Here is a 17,431-nt window from a genome sequence, read left to right as displayed (position 1 = left end):
TTCGTCGAACACCCATGTGTTCGCCGTACTGTTCGTTGAACACCTTCGAACACCGTTAAAACCAATGGCAGGCAAACAAAAACACATAGAAACACATAGAAAATACCTTCAAAGGTGTCCAAAATCTGACGAACTGCTCAGAAGACATAACTAACACATGGAAAAGTGACAAGTACATATAGTCATGCGAAAATAAAAGAGGTGGAGGAGTAAAAGGAGGGGGAGACACAGATATAGGCATGTCATGCCCTTCTAAAATCCAAAAAGTGAGAAGCCGACATGGCCAGTCCGCTCATGCCCGTGCCACCTCCGTGTCGCCGGGTTTGTGCCAGAGCCGCGGTGAACCCTGACGGCCAGCCCGCCTCTCCCAATACTGGTGCCTGTCCGCTGGTGGGTCGAGCGAGCCCCCCTGTGGTGGAGGCAGCTCTAAGCTTTTTAATTTAAATTGTCTCTCTAATTTGAATGAATACACTTTAAATCCATTTACAAGGATCTATTGGAGGGCAAGTCTCATGCCAGCAGCCGCGGTAATTCCAGCTCCAGTAGCGTCCACTAAAGCTGCTGCAGTTAAAAAGCTTTTATAAGGATCGAGCTCGGCTGTCCACCGCAAGGCATCCTACTGCCAGTCCCAGCCCCTATGCCTTGGGGTGCCTCCTGATGCTCTTCACTAAGTATCCCATGGTCCCGAAGCATTTCCTTTGAAAAAATTAAGTGTCTAAACTACAGGTGGTGTAGCTTGCTTAACAGCCGGGATAATCCGCTGACTAGCAGACACTGCTACTAGGCACAAAGTATTTCCTGGGCTAGATGCAGTTAAAAATTTGTAATTAGATACTCTCGTTGGATGCTGAGAAAGCATTCCATAGAGTCTCCTGGCACGCCATATATGATTCTCTTAAAAAGCTTGGGGTAGGGGTCTAGGGGACCCTTTTATAGCCAAAATCACGGCCCTGTATCGCAATACGTCACCTAGGCTGAAGATAAATGGAACTGTAGCACCCTGAGGGCTCGGTTGCTACAGACGTATTGCACCTCACCCAGAGGTGTGATATCTCACTCTCAGGTAAGGATGGAGTGTGGATCAGGACCCGACACCTGCATGCATTACACCACATTGCCGTGGGGCAGGGCGACCAATATGCCCCTGAGATGGGCATGACAGTCCCTGTCCCTGGCTGGAGTGGGGGGAGGGAACACTGAGGAAGGGGAACCCTGTAGTGCAGGAGCAGGGAGGAAGCAGTTCCTGGGTGCATTGAGAAGGGAGTATAAAAGGTGGGCACCATCTTAGTTCAGTGCAGAGAAGTCTGAGCAGAAGTGGCAGGGAGCAGGGGCTCTGCATGAGCTCTGCTCCGGAGGCGGGCCTAGTAACAGAGGCCCAGGCCTGGAAGAGGGAGAAGGAAGGAAGAGGAGCGGAGAAGGCTCCAGGAACGAGGAATGAAGGGATCCCAGGGGTGCGGACGGGCGAGTCGCCACCGCACGCCCGAATCCACCTGCGTGGAGGGGTCAGGCCAAAGGGGGAGACCGGTCCCCGAACTAGTGGAGGCAGGAAACGACCCTCAGCTAGAAACCGGAGGCTCTGACATTTTATGTGGCGCAGCCCCTTGCTACACCCGCTAGGAAGGCACCACATAGGGTCAGGGAAACTGGCGCCAAGTTTACCAAGAGGAGGCCCGAGGCAGCCGGACAGAAGTGTTGGTAAGAAAGGCCAGACAAAGGACACACAAAGGGGGTCCTGTGAAGTGCTCCAAAGTTATCTGGGAGTTGTCTGAGCCCCTCACCTGGTGAGCACAGTACGACGTGGGCAGCCGTTACCTGCAGACGTGGTCTGGATAATAAGAACTGTGAGTAAAGGCCCTGGACTGCATCACTGACTCCGTGTCGTTACTGCTGCTGCCCTGCACCATCACCCCCATCCTCCGCATACACTGCCCTGAGGCTATACTCCTCCCGTGGGGAGTTATGCTACGCTCTGCTGCACCCACAACACCAGCCTCAGCGGTCTGCCCTGTAGCGGCGGTTCACTCTGACCGCAATCCACGGGTGGCGTAGTCGGACATTTAAACATCAAAACCACATAAATAGTTCCGCCACTGGTTCGACCGCCCTGAGCCACGGAACCGGGTCGCCGCCACGAAGACTACAACCACCAGCATCCACCAAAATGGGTCCGGCTCCGGGTGTCCCAAGGCCCAGGGGGTGCGTCAGAACATTTTCATCACCTTTCACAATCACCAATGGGACAAGGCAGGGATGTCCTCTGTCCCCTCTCTTATACATCCTAGTGACGGAGCACCTGCTCTCATCAATTCGCCATAACCCCAATATTAGGTGGATTGAGGTGGGAGGCACCGAGTACAAGTGCTCTCTATTTGCTGATGATGTCCTAGTATATATCACTCAATCACATATATCCATCCCTGCTGTTATGGCTGAAATAGATCACTTTGTTACATGGTAAAATTTTAAAATCAATGCAGCGAAGTCTGAGGCCCTCGATGTCTCCCTCCCCAAATCCATATAGGATTCCATCCAGTCCAACTTTCCCTTTGCCTGGCCCTCACAGGGTATCAAATACTTAGGAATTCCTATTCATAGAGACCTCTCCCATCTATGTTATCTTAATTTTGGGCCCTTTATTGAACAATTCCATACAGACCACGGTTGGCAAGTTAGAACTGTAAGATTCACTACGTGAACCACTGGTGTTTTGTGGAAAAGCACATGTACACTGCGTTCCAAATTATTATGCAAAAAGTGTTTAGGAGTGATAAGGGAAGAATTTGTTTGTTTGTCAGTTAAACTCATTGATGGTGATGTGTGTCAGGGCTCTTTATATCACTGTAAGCAATTGCAGACACCTGTGCTAATTAGTTTGGCAGGTGTGTCCAATGAAAGGCAAGACTACTTAAGAAGGCTCTCTCACATTATTAAGCAGCCTACATTTTCTGCCAAAATGGGAAAGAAAAAGGATGTGTCGGCTGCTGAGAAGCAACAAATTGTGGAGTGTTTAGGTCAAGGCATGACTACAATCAACATTGTGCGATGATCAGGATGAAGTGTCTTGGCAATCAAGAAGTATGTAGCTGATTCACAGTACACACGTGTGCGTGCTGATAAGTGCAAATTGAGGACTCTTTCCTACAGGCAATTACATCAGGTTGAAAGAGCAGCGGCAAAAAAGCCTTGTCATAGCAGCAGACAAGTTTTTGAAGCTGCTTGTGCCTCCAACGTCCCCCGAACAACAAGATGCAGGGTACTTCAGAGGTTTGCAGCTGTGCATACGCCATCCTGTCGACCTCCTCTATCCACTTCACACAAGCAGAAACGGCTCCAGTGGGCCAAACATTACATGAAGACTGATTTCAAAACTGTTTTGTTCACGGATGAGTGCCGTGCAGCGCTCGATGGTCCAGATGGATGGAGTGGAGGATGGCTGGTTGATGGACACCCCACGCAAACACGGCTACAGCGCCAACAAGGAGGAGGTGGAGTAATGTTTTGGGCTGGAATCATGGGGAGAGAGATTGTCGGCCCCTTTAGGATCCCTGAAGGCGCTAAAGATGAACTCCATAATGTATGTGGATTTTCTCAAACAGCACTTCCTGCCATGGTTCAAGAAGAAGAACCGTGTATTTCACAGCAAGATCATTTTTCTGCATGATAATGCACCATCTCATGCTGCACATAAAACATCTGCATCTCTCGCTGATATGGGCATAAAAGGGGACAAACTTATGGTGTGACCCCCATGCTCCCCTGACCTCTACCCCATTCAGAACCTTTGGAGCATCATTAAAAGGAGTGTCTATGATGGCGGGAGGCAGTTCACATCTAAGCAACAGCTCTGGGAGGGTATTCTGTCCTCATGCAAAACAATTGAAGCAGAAACCATCCAAAACCTGACAAATTCAATGGACGAGAGAGTTCAGAAGCTCCTTTCGAACAAGGGGTCCTATGTGAAAATGTAACATCACCTAGAATAAAGTTTTGAGTTGAAAACTGTTTGATTTCAGTTTCTAACAACCTGCTAATGCTTATAATTTCAAAAATGACCATTTTTTTGGTCTTTATTAAAATGAAAAGGTTGATCGAAAAGTTTGGGGGATCTAAGAGTGTGGCAACCCAGTAGTCATGATTACTTCGAATTCTGACAATATGAGGGTCATGCTGCAGGTAGTGCAGCAAGAAGGCACTTATGTGTCTTGCGCATCTCGGAGCCCCAAAATTATTTTCCGGGCTAGATGCAGCTAAAAATTATTTTTAATTTTAAATCTGGTGGAGCTTATTATAGATGGCCTAATAGGATCAGTGCTGCACACTGCTACAAAGCCCAAATTATTTTCCAGTCAAGATACAGATAAACATGATTAGTAATTTGAAAGCTTAAAACGGTTGGTAGGGTGATTTTAACCAATCATCAAGCTTTTACTCTCCCCAGGATGACACAGTTGTAGAAAAGTCATTTCGGATCCATGATTTGTTCATCTTTATGAACGTGAGTCTGTCTACATTATCAGTGGAGAGCCGCGTGCGCTTATCTGTCAGCACACCACCAGCAGCGCTGAACACACGTTCAGACAGAACGCTGGCTGCGGGGCATGACAAGATCTCCAAGGCGTAAGTGGCTAGCTCCGGCCATTTATCCAGATTGGAAGCCCAAAAAGAGCAAGGGTCCAGTGACACAGTCGTGGCTTCAATGTTTACTTGGAGATACTCCTGTACCATCGTCTCTAGGCGTTGACTATAAGTCAGACTTCTTGTCTCCTGTGGCCTTGCAAAGGATGGGCTAAAAAAGTGGTGAAATGATTCCGCAAAATTGATGTTACCAGCAGATACTGTGGTTCTGTTACGGTTTGAGTGCTGAACACTTGACGGTCCCACGGTTGGCAAGTTGGAACTGTGAGATTCACTACGTGCACCACTGGTGTTTTGTGGAAAAGCACATGTAAGATTCTGCAACAGTCTCTGCTGATACTCCTGCATGCGTGCATCCCTTTCTATGGCAGGAATAATTTCGGCAAATTTACTTTTGTACCGGGGATCTAACAGTGTGGCAACCCAGTAGTCAGGATTATTTCTAATTCTCACAATTCGAGGGTCATGTTGCAGGTAGTGCAGCAAGAAGCCACTCATGTGTGTTGCGCATCCAGGAGCACCAATTCCCTGTTGTGTTGGTGGCGAGGTAACAATCATGCTTCCTTCCTCTGTCCTCTCCCCCCAACCTCGCACAACAGAAATGTGATCAAGGTCTCCCTCATCTGATGAGTCTTCCATCAGTTCGTCCTCCACTTCTTCCTGGGCTCCTGCACCTTCCTCACTAGTTTGGCTGCTACCATGCGCACTGGTAAAACCATCTCCCCCACCCTCACATGCCTGCCGCCTTGGTGCTGCCGACCGTCTGGACCTTGCAGATGTTAGCACTTCCGCATACAACTCCTCCTCCTCTACTTCCTCCACCTCCTCTTGTGCCACCACCTGACTCCGAATTCTGTTTAACATGTGCTCCAGCATGTAAATCACCGGAATAGTCATGCTGATAATGGCATCATCAGCACTAAACATCTTCGTCGCCATTTCAAAACTGTGCAGAAGGGTGCATAGGTCCCTGATCTGAGACCACTCCTCCAGCGTGATTTGCCCCACCTCTGGATCTCGTTGGCCCAGGCTATACGTCAGAACGTATTGCACCAGGGCTTGTCGGTGCTGCCACAGTCGCTGCAACATGTGCAGAGTTGAATTCCACCGGGTAGGCACATCGCATTTTAGCCGGTGAAGTGGCAGGCCCAACGACTTCTGTAGAGATGTAAGTCGCTGAGCTGCGGGATGCGAACGGCGGAAGTGAGCACACAGCGACCGTGCCCTCTGCAGAAGGCCATCTAGTCTGGGATAGTGGGCTAAAAATTGCTGGACAACCAGGTTCAACACGTGAGCCATACAAGGCACGTGTGTGACATTGCCCCGGAGAAGGGCCGCACCCAGGTTTGCAGCATTGTCGCACACGGCCTTCCCTGGTTTCAGGTCCAGTGGAGACAGCCTTTCATGAAATTGGTTCTCCAGAGCTGACCACAACTCCTCAGCTGTGTGACTCACATTTCCCAGACATTTCAAAGTAAAAACCACCTGATGACGTTGAGCCCTACTGCCAGCATAGTAAGGAGGTGTGCAGGATCCCTTCTGCGCAGTTAGAAAGTGGGTGGCATGACCAGACAGGCTTTGGGTGCAGGTGGAAGACCGAGAGGAGGTTGAGGAGGCAGAAGCAGTGGAGGAACTTTGACATAAAGAGGATTGACGCACAACTCGTGGGGACGGCAAGACTTGGACAGCAGCCCCTTGTCCTGCTGTCACCACAGTTACCCAGTGCCCAGTCAGCGACATGTAACGCCCCTGTCCATGCCTACTCGTCCAAGTGTCTGTGGTGAAATGCACCCTGTCACACACAGAATTTCTCAAAGAAGCGGTGATGTTGTGTGCGACATGCTGGTGGAGCGCAGGCACACCTTTCTTTGAGAAGTAGTGCCGACTGGGCATCTGGTACTGGGGCACTGCGACGGACATAAGGTCTCGAAAATCCTCTGTGTCCACCAGGCGGAAAGGCAGCATTTCTGTAGCCAAGAGCTTGCAGATGGTGAAATTCAACCTCTTAGCTTTCTCATGGCTAGGAGGAAATGGTCTTTTACTTGTCCACATCTGAGGGACCGAGGGCTGGCTATTGTGCTTAGACGGGGTTGATAAGGGTGTCCCGGCAAACTGCCGGTCTGTGAGGAAGATGCAGGCGGACATGTTAGGTTGCCTTGATCCAAAGGTGGTGCTATCGATGTCGGACAGCGCTCAACACCAGCTGGTGTTACCACCTCCAAAGAAAATGATGACCTGCCAATCACGCTGGCTGTTGCGGGTAAAGAGGTGGCAGGTCTGCGCCCCAAAACAGGTGTGACTGCTGTCCCCCCAGTCACAGAGGATGAAGAGGCCGTGGATGCACAAGATATGGCAGACGGTGGTTGGCCCGGCCGGCTAGGCCGCATTGTAGCACACTGAGCTTCCCACTGCAACTTATGCTTCATGTCCATGTGCCGGTTCATGCATGAAGAACTCAAACTATGTATTTTTTGGCCTCTACTTAGCTTTTGCTGACAAATGTTACAGATAACACGAGTTGGGTCATCTTTATCGATCTGAAAAAATGCCCAGGCTATGCAAGGCTTAGCACCCATGCGACCTGAAGAGCCACCACGACTTGTGGTGAGAGGCAGAGTTGTGTTTGAGGATGCAGTTGTTGACGTGCTTCCAGTACTACGTCTCTGTCCAGGAAGGCGCAACCTGACCTCGTCGTCACTAGCATCTTCCTCCACCTCCTCTGCTGACCTCATCTCTTGGCTGACTGTGGGTTGACAGTAAGTGGGATCTCCAACCTCATCATCATCACCCTGTGTGTTATCACACCCGTCGTCCTCAGAGCCAACCTGTTCCTGCCCTGACAAAAAACTAAAGTTGTCGCTCCAATCAGGTATTTGAGTCTTATCATCGTCTTCCTCATTGTCTCCACCAACAGGAGTTACAGTTTGGGAATGAGGGTCTACATTATGGTCAGAACCTTCTGCGTCTGGTCCTGGATCCGACTCATAAAGATTTTGGGCATCAGTGCAGATCATTTCCTCGTCTGGATTCACAGAAGCGCTGGAGTCGACCTCTGATTCCCAGGCTATAGTATGAGTAAACAGCTCTGCAGACTCAACCATCTGTTCTACCTCATACTCAGACGGGCAGCTGGAGATTTGGGAGCTGTGAGGAAGCAAGTGCGATTTGGGTGACACCTTTGAGGACTGGAGTATTTGTGATGTTGAAGTTGATGTGGAGGAGAGCCCACTTAAAGGAGCACTTGATATCCGTTGAAGCACCTGCTGTTTTTGTGCCTCATCTGGAATTTGTAGCGATTGGCGTGGCCGTAAGAAAGGGATCTTATCACATTGTCCGCTAAAAGAAGTAGACATTTTAGTTTGGCTGGAAGATGGTCTTTCTTCTGCAGATGTTACTGTTGCTTTAACACCTACCCCACGGACACAACCTTTTTTCCCCTTCCCAACATGCCTATTCCCCTTTCCACCAGCAGCAGGCCTTTTTCCACTCATTTTGGTGGTTAACTAATTCACAACTCTGGAGTTGTTTGCACAAAAAAACAATGGATGGTAACCGAGCAGAGCTGAGTGGCCAAACTGTGGTATTAGGCCAAAACTATTGGCTGGGTTAGATGCAGAAAAAAATTATATTCAATTTGCAACCTGATGGAGGTCAGTATAGATGGACTAATACAACAAGTCCCACACACAGCTAGAAGCCCAATATTTTTTCAAAGGTAGATGCAGAAAAAAATATATTCAGTTTGCAACCTGATGGAGGTCAGTATAGATGGACTAATACAACAAGTCCCACACACAGCTAGAAGCCCAATATTTTTTCAGAGGTAGATGCAGAAAAAAATATATTCAGTTTGCAACCTGATGGAGGTCTGTATAGATGGATTAATAGAACAAGTCCCACACACAGCTAGAAGCCCAATATTTTTTCAGAGATAGATGCAGAAAAAAATATATTCAGTTTGCAACCTGATGGAGGTCAGTATAGATGGACTAATACAACAAGTCCCACACACAGCTAGAAGCCCAATATTTTTTCAGAGGTAGATGCAGAAAAAAATTATATTCAGTTTGCAACCTGATGGAGGTCTGTATAGATGGATTAATAGAACAAGACCCACACACAGCTAGAAGCCCAATATTTTTTCAGAGGTAGATGCAGAAAAAAATATATTCAGTTTGCAACCTGATGGAGGTCAGTATAGATGGACTAATACAACAAGTCCCACACACAGCTAGAAGCCCAAATATTTTTTCAGAGGTACTGTAGATGCAGATAAAAATTATTTTTAATTTGCAACCTGATGGAGGTCAGTATAGATGGACTAATAGAGAAAGTCCGACACACTGCTAGAAGGCCAAATATTTTTTCAGAGCTAGATGCAGAAAAAAATTAGATTCAGTTTGCAACCTGATGGAGGTCAGTATAGATGGACTAACAGAGAAAGTCCCACACACTGCTAGAAGGCCAAATATTTTTTCAGAGCTAGATGCATACAAAAAATTATTTTGAATTTGCAACCTGATGGAGGTCAGTATAGGTGGACTAATAGAACAAGTCCCACACACTGCTAGAAGGCCAAATATTTTTTCAGAGCTAGATGCAGAAAAAAATTATATTCAGTTTGCAACCTGATGGAGGTCTGTATAGATGGATTAATAGAACAAGACCCGCACACAGCTAGAAGCCCAATATTTTTTCAGAGGTAGATGCAGAAAAAAATATATTCAGTTTGCAACCTGATGGAGGTCAGTATAGATGGACTAATACAACAAGTCCCACACACAGCTAGAAGCCCAAATATTTTTTCAGAGGTACTGTAGATGCAGATAAAAATTATTTTTAATTTGCAACCTGATGGAGGTCAGTATAGATGGACTAATAGAGAAAGTCCGACACACTACTAGAAGGCCAAATATTTTTTCAGAGCTAGATGCAGAAAAAAATTATATTCAGTTTGCAACCTGATGGAGGTCAGTATAGATGGATTAATAGAACAAGACCCACACACAGCTAGAAGCCCAATATTTTTTCAGAGGTAGATGCAGAAAAAAATATATTCAGTTTGCAACCTGATGGAGGTCAGTATAGATGGACTAACAGAGAAAGTCCCACACACTACTAGAAGGCCAAATATTTTTTCAGAGCTAGATGCAGAAAAAAATTATATTCAGTTTGCAACCTGATGGAGGTCTGTATAGATGGATTAATAGAACAAGACCCACACACAGCTAGAAGCCCAATATTTTTTCAGAGGTAGATGCAGAAAAAAATATATTCAGTTTGCAACCTGATGGAGGTCAGTATAGATGGACTAATACAACAAGTCCCACACACAGCTAGAAGCCCAATATTTTTTCAGAGGTAGATGCAGAAAAAAATATATTCAGTTTGCAACCTGATGGAGGTCAGTATAGGTGGACTAATAGAACAAGTCCCACACAATGCTAGAAGGCCAAATATTTTTTCAGAGCTAGATGCAGAAAAAAATTAGATTCAGTTTGCAACCTGATGGAGGTCAGTATAGATGGACTAATAGAATGATGCTATGCCCAAAAGATTTTACTTCACTAGGTGCAGTAAAAAAATTGGTATTCTATACACAGGTGGTATATCTTGCAACACAGATAGGCTACTCCACTGACTAACACACTCTGCAATAGGCCAAAAAGGATTAGCTTTGCTAGATTCAGCCAAATGCTGTGAAAAAAACTTGCACAGCACTGGCACAGACCTGCCTGGCAAAAACTGATAGGAACTGATGTAACCTAGTCCTGAAAAGGACTCCAATTACAATTAGTCTTTACTCCCACAACCTATCTATTTAAGAGCACAGACCTGCCTGATAAAAGTCGTAGGAAATGCTGTAACCTAGTCCTTAAAAGGACTGCAATCACAGCTATTCCCTACTCCCAAGCTATCTGTATATTTGTGCGAAAATTGGCTTGAAATTAACAAGGTATAGCGCACACAGCAACAGCGGTGCCGTCTAACACGCAGCTGCAGCAGTGAGAAAATGGTGGCGACGGGGAAAATGGCTTGGTCTTATAGGGCAAGGACATGTGACATACGCTGCCAATGACACATGCCCTTGCTTGTGTGAAAAAAAGCACTTCGCTCCGTGTGTGCGCTGCTGATAGGCTGACAGATTGCACCTCCCCACTGTAAATGCGGGAAAGAGAAAAAAAAATGGAGATCTTCATTGTTCCTGCAGAGATCCATCCCCTGCCCCTCCCCCCACCCCGCTGTACACTCAAACTGCGTATTAACATTAATTTTCATCATTACTGAGAAAAAATCCAGTTATGATTTTGGTGCACGAACAGTTATCGAACATAACCTCGAACAGCCGAATTTTTCTCAAATTGTTCGTGTTCGCCGAACGGCTCGAACACCGCCCAAAACAGCTCGAATTTGAGATTGGCGAACAGTTTGAGTAGAACAACGCTCATCTCTACTCGCTACCAACACAACAAGGACTTGGTCCTCCTGGATGCGCAAGACACATGAGTGCCTTCTTGCTGCACTACCTGCAACATGACCCTCGGATTGTCAGAATTCGAAGTATTCCCGACTACTGGGTTGCCACACTGCTAGATCCCCGTTGCAAAAGTAAATTTGCCGAAATAATTCCTGCCATAGAAAGGGATTCACGCATGCAGGAGTATCAGCAGAGGCTGTTGCAGAATCTTACATGTGCTTTTCCATAAAACACCAGTGGTGCACGTAATGAATGTGGTGCACGTAGTGAATCTCACAGTTCTAACTTGCCAACCGTGGAACTGTCGAGTCTTCATCACTCAAACCGTAACAGTAACACAGTATCTGCTGGTAACAGCAATTTTGTGGAATCGTTTCACCACTTTTTTAGACCATCCTTTGCAAGGCCACAGGAGACAAGAAGTCTGACACAAACAGTTATATGAAAAAGTTTGGGCACCCCTATTAATCTTAAGCTTAATGTTTTTTAAAACTTGGTGTTTTTGCAACAGCTATTTCAGTTTGATATATGTAATAACTGTTGGACACAGTAATGTTTCTGCCTTGAAATGAGGTTTATTGTACTAACAGAAAATGTGCAATCTGCATTGAAACAAAATTTGACAGGTGCATAAATGTGGGCACCTCACCAGAAAAGTGACATTAATATTTTGTAGATCCTCCTTTTTGCAAAAATAACAGCCTCTAGTCGCTTCCTGTAGCTTTTAATGAGTTCCTGGATCCTGGATGAAGGTATTTTTGACCATTCCTCTTTACAAAACAATTCCAGTTCAGTTAAGTTTGATGGTCGCCGAGCATGGACAGCCCTCTTCAAATGATTCCACAGATGTTCAATGATATTCAGGTCTGGGGACTGGGATGGCCATTCCAGAACATTGTAATTGTTCCTCTGCATGAATGCCTGAGTAAATTTGGAGCGGTGTTTTGGATCATTGTCTTGCTGAAAGATCCATCCCCTGCGTAACTTCAACTTTATCACTGATTCTTGAACATTATTGTCAAGAATCTGCTGATACTGAGTGGAATCCATGCGTCCCTCACCTTTAACAAGATTCCCGGTGCCGGCATTGGCCACACAGCCCCAAAGCATGATGGAACCTCCACCAAATTTTACTGTGGGTAGCAAGTGTTTTTCTTGGAATGCTGTGTTTTTTTGCCGCCATGCATAACGCCTTTTTGTATGACCAAACAACTCAATCTTGGTTTCATCAGTCCACAGGAACTTCTTCCAAACAGAAATTGGCTTCTCCAAATGTGCTTTTGCATACCTCAGCCGACTCTGTTTGTGGCGTGCTTGCAGAAACGGCTTCTTTCGCATCACTCTCCCATACAGCTTCTCCTTGTGCAAAGTGCGTTATATAGTTGACCGATGCACAGTGACACCATCTGCAGCAAGTTGATGCTGCAGCTCTCTGGAGGTGGTCTGAGGATTGTCCTTGACTGATCTCACCATTATTCTTCTCTGCCTTTCTGATGTTTTTCTTGGCCTGCCACTTCTGGCCTTAACAAGAATTGTCCCTGTGTTCTTCCATTTCCTTACTATGTTCCTCACAGTGGAAACTGACAGGTTAACTCTCTGAGACAGCTTTTTGTATCCTTCCCCTGAACAACTATGTTGAATAATCTTTGTTTTGAGATCATTTGACAGTTGTTTTGAGGCGCCCATGATGCCACTCTTCAGAGGAGATTCAAACAGGAGAACAACTTGCAAGTAGCCACTTTAAGTAGCTTTTCTCATGATTGCATACACCTGGCTATGAAGTTCAAAGCTCAATGAGGTTAGAAAACCAAAAGAAGTTCTTTAGTAAGTCAGTAAAAAGTAGGTAGGAGTATTTAAAACAAGAAAATGATAAGGGTGCCCATACTTATGCACCTGTCAAATTTTGTTTGAATGCAGATTGCACATTTTCTGTTAGTACAATAAACCTCATTTCAAGGCAGAAACATTACTGTGTCCAACAGTTATTACATATATCAAACTGAAATAGCTGTTGCAAAAACACCAATTTTTATAAAACATTAAGCTTAAGATTAATAGGGGAGCCCAAACTTTTTCATATAACTGTAGTCAACGCCTAGAGAGGATGATACAGGAGTATCTCCAAGTGAACATCGAAGCCATGACTGTGTCACTGGACCCTTGCTCATTTTGGGATTCCAATCTGGAAAAATGGCCGGAGCTCGCCACTCATCCCTTGGAGCTCTTGTCTTGCCCTGCAGCCAGCGTTCTCTCTGAACATGTGTTCAGCGCTGCTGGTGGTGTGCTGACAGATAAGCACACGCGGCTGTCCACTGAGAATGTAGACAGACTCACGTTCATAAAGATGAGCAAATCATGGATCCGAAAGCACTTTTCTACCCCTGTGTCATCCTGGGGAGACTAAAAGCTTGAGGATTTGGTAAAATCACCTCACCAACCACTTTAATCAACTCTGGGGCAATTGATGCCACTTAAGTGGTGTCTGTGCCACAATTTTTGGAAAAAATGGAGACTCTATTTGGAGTACCCTTGCTGTGTTTTACTTGACGTTGGCATCGTCAATTCCAGGTGGGTTGGGTCGCTCCCCCCCACCTTTTAACCGTAAGAAACTACACTATGGCTTGGGGTAACACAGATGGTTGAGTCTGAAGAGCTGTTTTCTCAGAGGACTGCTCCAAAGCTTCAGTGTCTGCTAGTCAGCGTAGTAGCCCAGCTCTGAAGCAAGCTACACCGCCTGTGTATCTAATGAGAATTTTTAACTGCATCTAGCCTAGGCAGACTGTGGGGACCCCCAACCAAACCCAGACGCTCAGCCCCCCGACCGTCCCCCTTTCCTTGGCAATACAATAATTTAACTCTTACAACTGGATGGGTGAGGATCGGTCACAGCTTTATTAACTCTTTATACTTATTCCATTAGAAAGGCATTTTATTTCTAAAACAATTCAGCTTGTTGCAGCATGCCCTGTGTCTCCACACCGTCAAGTTGGCCAACAAGTGTAACTCTCCAACATGTCCTTTCTATTTCCAGGCTACGGAAGATCCTGCATACTCGTATGCAGGACTCTGACGCCCATACATCACTCTTAATGCTTGTTCCACTCCGTCCTGGAGTCCTGACAGGAATATGTTCAGTTCAATATCCATTAAGTGAACACCGTCGGGCCGTATGAGGCCTGCTTTATCTCCTTCCAGTTGTCGGTGTCGTATCACTACACCGCCTCTGTCTCTTCTAAATTTTGCCATCCGAATATTTATTACCCGCCTTGTCTGTTCGATGGCCGTGATGTCTCGCGCACCTTGCCATACCGCTATCGGCACAATCTCTGACCATACTATAGTTAGTTTTGTGAAAAATTCTCTGAAGCGCTCAGTGTCTAGTTTCATTATTGCCATTAGTTATGCACTCTTGTGATGACCTAGGTCGATTCCCCCAGCCTGTATAACTAAGATGACCGGACCTTTTGCCTCTCTCCCTACCTTGATTACCTCCATTAGTACCTGTGGCCATTGCAGGCCTCTAATACCTCTCCAGTTGAAATATGTGTTATGAAACTCTAATTTCCTCCTGCCTGGGCGGACTTTCGCCCTTTTTTCTGCCCAATATATATACGAGTGGCCTATCACCCACACTGTTGGCTTAGCGTCACCTGTAAAAGAAACAAACCACGTTAGGATAACAAGTCCGATCTTATGTATCTCGCCAAACACGTGGATCACCATCTCCCTATCCTCTGAACTTCCGTTTCTGACAGTCCTGTTCTTGCTGCTCCCGTGGCTGCGCCTATGCGGAATGAGTGTGTTCCGTAATCTTTGGGGTGGTTCCCTGCCGATGTTAGGCATTCATTAAATATAGCTTGGAACTGGTATCTTGATAATGGCGTTCCATCAATGTGTGATAGGAAGAAATTACTTTGTGATCTGATGGTTATATATGTTTTTACTATTGTTACCCAACTCAGTGTACCGTTTGAGGGTTGTAGAAGTACCCAAGTGCCCCTGCCCGCTGGAACCGTTTTCGATTTGCGTATGCGTAGACATATTGCGTTATTGGCTATGACTACGTCCTGGTGTAATAAGCCTCCACTGGTGATAATTTTGGATTGAGGGACTAATTCGTTTATGCATAGCGCCCCGAAGAAGGCGATCGCAAATGCAGTAGACAGTAGTGTTGCTTCAAATTGTGAGTGTCATGTTAATGGTGTTAGGGATATGATGTGAGAAATCAGTTTTAGTGACACGGGACGGGACGTCTACACTCCTGACTTGGCTGACCCCTTTTCCACCCTTTTATGGATTGTCTGATGATGAATCTTTGTCACATCTCCCCAATTCAGTAGTTGGAAGTGAAATGCTACTCCGGTCAGACACCGCTGCGCTGACGCCCCTGATATGCCCCTCATCATTAGATGGTGGAGAAATTCTATGGTGACTTGTAATCTGGCTTGTTCACATTGGTCAACCCATCTGCCTGCTACTAGTCGTATCCACTCTTCCCGTGCCTTACCGTATGCTTGCCATGTCGACGGGGCCACTGACGCTCTGATTAATGGCATCAACTATTCGCCACTAAATCCCATAAGGAGGGTGGGCAACTGTTGCCCGATGGGTGGGCGTTGGGGAGGAACTCTGTGAAAATCTGCCAATTGAACTGTGATAAAGCGTTAGCAGCAGCGTTAGACCCCTCAGCATCGTGGCTAGCACGGACTTATACATTGTGTCTTAGGCACAGGAATGATAGCCGGCGTAGTAGGACTAGCACAGGGAGAGATGATGATGCCATCTTATTAATGAAGTGCGCTAGGCTGGTGTTTTTTGTTATGAAGAGTATATTTTTGTTAGCCAGGCGCACGCCCCATATTTCTATTGCTACCACTATTGGGAAGAAAAATTATTTTCCAGGCTAGATGCAGCTTAAAATTATTATTAATTTCAAAGCTGGTGGAGCTTGGTATAGATGGCCAAATACAATGAGTACCACACACTGCTACTATGCCCAAAATTATTTTCAGGGCTAGATGCAGCTTAAAATTATTATTAATATGAAAGCTGGTGGAGCTTGGTATAGATGGCCTAATAGAATGAGTACCACACACTGCTAATATGCCCAAAATTAATTTTCGGGCAAGATGCAGCTAAAAATTATTATTAATTTGAAAGCTGGTAGAGCTTAGTATAGATGGACTAATAGAATGAGTACCACACACTACTACTATGCCCAAAATTATTTTACAGGCAAGATGCAGCTAAAAATTATTAGCAATTTGAAAGCTGGTGGAGCTTAGTATAGATGGCCTAATAGAATGAGTACCACACATTGCTAATATGCCCAAAATTATTTACAGGCATGATGCAGCTAAAAGTTATTAGTAATTTGAAAGCTGGTGGAGCTTAGTATAGATGGCCTATAAGAATGAGTACCACACACTGCTAATATGCCCAAAATTATTTTCCAGGCAATATGCAGCTAAAAATTATTAGTAATTTGAAAGCTGGTGGAGCTTAGTATATAAGGCCTAACAGAATGAGTACTACACACTGCTACTATGCCCAAAATAATTTTCCAGGAAAGACGCAGCTAAAAATTATTAGTAATTTGAAAGCTGGGGGAGCTTAGCATAGATGGCCTAATAGAGTGAGTACCACACACTGCTACAATGTCCAAAATTAATTTCCATTCAAGATAAAGCTAAAAATTATTAGTAATTTGAAAGCTGGTGGAGCTTAGTATAGATAGCCTAATAGAATGAGTACCACACACTACTAATATGCCCAAAATTATTTTACATGCAAGATGCAGCTAAAAATTATTAGTAATTTGAAAACTGGTGGAGCTTAGTATAGATGGCCTAATAGAATGAGTACCACACACTGCTACTATAGCCAAAATTATTTTCCAGGCAAGATGCAGCTAAAAATTATTAGCAATTTGAAAGCTGGTGGAGCTTAGTATAGATGGCCTAATAAAATGAGTACCACACACTGCTACTATGCCCATAATTATTTTCCATTCAAGATGCAGCTAAAAATTATTAGTAATTTGAAAGCTGGTGGAGCTTAGTATAGATGGCCTAATAGAATGAGTACCACACACTGCTAATATGCCCAAAATAATTTTCCAGGCAAGATGCAGCTAAAAATTATTAGTAATTTGAAAGATGGTGGAGCTTAGTATAGATGGCCTAATAGAATGAGTACCACACACTGCTACTATGCCAAAATTATTTTACAGGCAAGATGCAGCTAAAAATTATTAGTAATTTGAAAGCTGGTGGAGCTTAGTATAGATGGCCTAATAGAATGAGTACCACACACTGC

The sequence above is a fragment of the Phyllobates terribilis genome, unplaced genomic scaffold, assembly GCF_046119375.1.
Source record: "Phyllobates terribilis strain yellow unplaced genomic scaffold, ASM4611937v1 Scaffold_8__6_contigs__length_399053987, whole genome shotgun sequence".
Taxonomy (NCBI): Eukaryota; Metazoa; Chordata; class Amphibia; order Anura; family Dendrobatidae; genus Phyllobates; species Phyllobates terribilis.
The sequence above is the reverse complement of the archived record's forward strand: the minus strand, read 5'-3'. Positions refer to the sequence as shown.